This window comes from Adiantum capillus-veneris, chromosome 23, assembly GCF_014529385.1.
Source record: "Adiantum capillus-veneris isolate H3 chromosome 23, ASM1452938v2, whole genome shotgun sequence".
In the NCBI taxonomy this organism is placed as follows: domain Eukaryota; kingdom Viridiplantae; phylum Streptophyta; class Polypodiopsida; order Polypodiales; family Pteridaceae; genus Adiantum; species Adiantum capillus-veneris.
The window spans coordinates 35382138-35387247 of NC_140953.1; positions in this window are offsets into that span (position 1 = coordinate 35382138).

Consider the following 5110-nt stretch of genomic DNA (forward strand, 5'->3'; position numbering starts at 1 on the left):
GTGAGGGCAAGAATGCCCAACTATCCTAAGTATGTTCACACACATCATTACCACCACATGTATATGGTAACAAAACCCCCCTGGGAGTGATTCGATGAACGAGAACTAGCACATAGAGTATAAGGAAGTGCCATGCCCTGAGGACATGATCAGTCCACAAAAGAGAGTAAGCCCAAAGCTTTGCGGAAAGCTTCAAACTTCTCATGAGACAATGCCTTTCTGAACAAATCTACAAGGTTGTCCTGTGTTGGCGCATAAGCCAAGTTGCTCTCCTATTGAGAGCCTTTCCTTGACATAGTGGTAATGCATGTCAATGTGCTTTGTGCGAGCATGAAAAACTGGGTTCCTTGCAACTACCAATGCGCTCTGACTGCCAGTGTAGATAATTTTGGCAGTGTCCTATCCAACACCCAAATCAACCACCACAAGGCGTCTGAGCCATACACATTCAATCGTAGCTGTGAAGATTGTCCTGTACTCCACCTCACAACTAGAAGTGGCCACTGTAGGTTGCTTCTTGATCAATCATGATATGCATGAATTGCCGAACATGAAACAATAACCACTAGTGGACACTCTTGTGTCAAAACAACTGACTCACTCTGAGTCCGAAAAGCATGTAAATATAGTGGCAATGATCCCCCCTTGGGATAAAACAAGCCAAGATGTAAAGAGCCACTCAAGTAGAGAAAAATCCTCTTAACAACTTACCAATGCTTAGACCCTGTGCTATGCATGAAACTGCAAACTAAAGATCCGGCCTCGTGTTGCATACATAAATAAGACACCCAATAGCAATTTGTTATAGAGTGACATCGACATGATCACCAACATTGTAAAGACTCAATTTCAAACATCTTTCCATGGGAGTGGCAATTGGTTTGCAATCCTCAAGTCCAAACTTACATAGCAATGTCTCTATGTAACTTGTCTGACACACGGCAATACCACCATCACACTGCTTAAACTGTATACCCAAGTAGTGATGCAACATACCCAAATCTTTCATCTTGAAAGTAACATTCATATCAATCTTAAATTTAGAAATATGTCTCTCATGCGGTCGAGTGATCAACAAATCATCCACATAGATAATGACAATGAGAAGTACATCACCGCGTCACGCTTTACATGCAATGTGCTTTCTGCTGGACTGTTACAAAAGCCTCATTTGACCGAATGAGTGTCAGCCTTCTCATACCAAGCACGAGGAGATTGCTTCAGCCCATATAAAGTTTTCTTACATTTGCACACTTTATCTTCTTGCTCTTTAATGACAAAATCACGAGGCTATGTTACATGAACTTCCTCAAATATGTCACCGTTCAAGTAAGCACTAACAATGTCTGACTGGTGTACATCCCAACCAAAATGAGCTGCCAATGCACATAGAAACGTACAGTAGTCATACAACAAGTGGGAGCAAAGGTTTCTTCATAATCTATGCCTTTTTGTTGTGCATAACCCTTTGCAACAAGTCGAGCCTTATAACGATCAATCTCACCATCCGGCTTGCGTTTCAACTTGTAAACCCACTTCGTACCTTTGTCCTTTTTGCCAAAGGCAAATCACATAAAGTCCCTATGTCATTTTCTATAAGTGCATCATATTATGATTGCATGGTTGCCATTGTTACCATATACATGTGGTAGTGATGTGTGTGAACACACTAGGACCGCCGAGGCATTTTTTCCCTCTTTAGGAGGTTTTTTCCCCCGTGCATTGTATATACGCCCATCACTCTAGGGCTATCTATCTTTCTATTGCACACTAATTAATACACTCTCTATTGTGTGCCTTGATCTTCCTTCGTCTTCTCCAAGCTGTGTATGTTTCTGCAACCCCAATTCCAACAATTGGTATCAGAGCAGGTCACGTCCTCCCGGGCTTAGTCGCCAGCTGCTCCAGCACACGCCTGCTCACTTTCTCTGATTTCAGTGAGCTTTGGCAAGCGTTCGCAAGTCGACAAATATTTTGAGCGAGCCCGAAGAGCTCGCTCTGCTCAGAATTTTAATTTGGGCTCATTTCGGCCTCCGTTTCCACTACAGGCAGTACTGCACAGGCTATTTCGTCATTTTGTGCAGAATTTTTGTCAGTGTCATTTTCTGCATAACAGGTGCCTTATAGTCTTCTACGGTTTGTGCTATATAGCACAGGTTGTTCCTGCTCCGTTTCTCCTATTTTCGGGCAGTTTTCACATCACGTGCAGCATTTACCATGGCTGACAACAACAACACAGATGTGTTCAAGATGTTTGCTGCTGAAGACAGGTTGGATGGGGACAACTACCCTATGTGGGCTTATATGATGCAACATGTTCTTGTGTCAAACTGTGTCTAGAACATTGTGTAGGGCATTGATGTACGTCCTGGTTCTGAGGATGTAGGCAATGTTGAGGATGTTGCAGGTCTTGCTGCAAGGATTGCAGCCGTTAGAGTTGTTTTGCCTACGGCAGAACAAGCTCGTTGGGATGTTAAGGATGTGCACGCTCCTGCATTGATTGCGTTTTCTGTGAAGCGCACCATTGTTCCTCACATCCGTTCAGCAAAATCTGCAAAACAGGCTTGGGATATTCTAGCAGGTCTTTATGCAAGCCGCAATGAGGCTAAAATTGCTTTGCTGCGTAAAGAGCTGGAGTCGAAGATTATGCATGAGGAAGATGATATGAACACTTTCCTTGCTAGTGTCAAGGATATCAATGAGCAACTTATTTCTGCAGGTGAAGTTATTTCTGACAATTCCCTTGTGCAGACTGTTCGTGATGCCTTACCAGATTCTTACTAGAATTTTGCTAGTACTTGGAGACTTATGACACAAGGAAATCTAGAAGTTGTCAAGTTTGATGCATTATGCACATTGCTGTTGCAAGAGTCACTTTTCAGAAAAAACAGGACTAGACAGCGTGCAGTTGAACATGCTTTTATTGCTTCTCAAAGAAAGGGTGGTAACAGCAATGCAGCCACTTCTTATGGTTCTGCTGCGAGTGGTAAAACTTATGTTCCTAATGCTTTTGCTGGCAGCAATTCGTCTGGAAATTCTGGTGATAAGGGCAAAAAGAAGATGCGTTGCCATTATTGTAAAGCCAATGATCACTTGATCAAGTCGTGTCCTAAGTTGAAGGCCAAAGAGGCTAAGAAGAAAGAGGGTGGTTCCACTGCAAATGCTGGTTCCACTACAAATGCATCCATTGTTGAGTCTTCTGTGAAAGGAGACTGTGTTGCTGATGTTGATGCAGAATGGGCTTTTAGCGCAAAGTGCACTTACAATCCTGCTGTCCATGATGCATGCTTGTCAGTTGCTGCAGATTCACATGTGTGGTATTTCGACAATGGTGCTACAAAGCACATTACCTCACATCGTGAATTGTTTACCTCTCTCGAGTCTGTCCCTCATGGGAATTCAGTCACTTGTGCCAACAACGCCTCTTATCCAGTTCAAGGAGTTGGAAAGATTGTGCTCACTGCTGCTGATGGCAGTTCCTTCACACTTGTTGACGCACTTTATGTACCTGGGATCAAGAAGAATCTCTTGTCTGTATCCGCACTTGCTAGACTTGGACTTGTAGTCAAATTTGTGGATGACAGATGTACAGTTCATGATCTCAGTTTTGGTGATGAAATTGTTGCATCTGGGCTTTTGTGCCGTGGGCTGTATAAGCTCACTTTGTATGACAAGTGTGGACAAAATTTTACAAATGCTGTTGTAGATTCAAGGGCTATTTCAGATGCAAAACATTGGCGTGCACATTTTGGTCATCTGAATTTTGCCAGTTTGCTGCGTTTGCAGAAATCTGATATGGTTGCTTCTTTGCCACCTCTTGAAGCACCTGTCAAACATGTTTGTGAAGGCTGTATTTTGGGTAAGATAGAGCGTTTTAAGTTTCCAAAGGATGGTTCAGTCCGGGCCACATGCAGGTTGGAGCATGTGCATAGTGATGTTTGTGGGCCCATGCAAACTCTGTCCTTGGGCAATTACCTGTACTTCATGACTTTCATTGATGATTACTCCAGGCATGCATGGGTATTTCTGCTTAAAGCGAAGTCCAAAGAGTTTATGTGCTTCAAACATTTTTTGGCTATGGCTGAAAGTGTCTCGAAATGTACTATGGGCACCCTCCATTCCGATCGAAGGGGGGAGTATATGTCTCATGCATTTAATGCATTTCTGGCTAGTCGTGGGATAAAACACCAATGTACAGTGCCATATACACCTCCGCAAAATGGTGTTGTTGAGAGGAAAAACAGGTCACTTACAGAAATGGCATGATGTATGGTCAAAAGTCAAGCTTTGCCGCATTCTTTTTGGCTTGAGTCCATCATGTGTGCCACTTATGTACTTAACAGGTGTCGTACGAAACCTTTGCAGTCTATTACTCCATATGAAGCATGGCATGATAGAAAGCCTTCTATTGAGCACATGCGTGTTTTTGGCTGTTTGGCATATGCTTTGGTGCCACAAGTGCAACGCAGAAAATTGGATGATAAGACTGTCAAATGTATTTTTGTTGGTTATAGTGCTGAAAGCAAAGGTTACAGGTTGTATCATCCGCAAACAAAACGTATTCTGGTTTCACGGGATGTAGTGTTTGTGGAAGATTGTGTTCAGCCCTTGCTATCATGTACTAGAGACAGTAATCTAAGCTCACGGGACATTTATGACACTTTGTTGCCTCTTTTCAGTGGTGGAAATACAAATTTAAGTTCCAATGAGGCAAATGTACAGCCTATGGGTGTTTCTGAAAATGTTTTAGATCAGCCTATTACTGATGCAGATGTACATGATGTACTTGATGAGGAAAGGGCTGAAAATGAGCAGGCTAGAGGTATGCCAAAATGGCTGGTGCACACTTTGCGTGACAGTAAATTGGATGCACCTTTGTCTAGTCGTACTCGTTCAGGCTCTCGCCATGCATCTTATGCATCAGATTGTTATGCTTTGGCTGTGTCTAGCTTACATGATGTTGAGGAGCCTCTGTCTTTTGATGAAGCACATAATTCATAAAATTGGATGGCTGCCATGCAATCATAATATGATGCACTCATAGAAAATGACACGTGGACTTTATGTGTTTTGCCTCTTGGCAAAAAGGCCATTGGTACGAAGTGGGTTT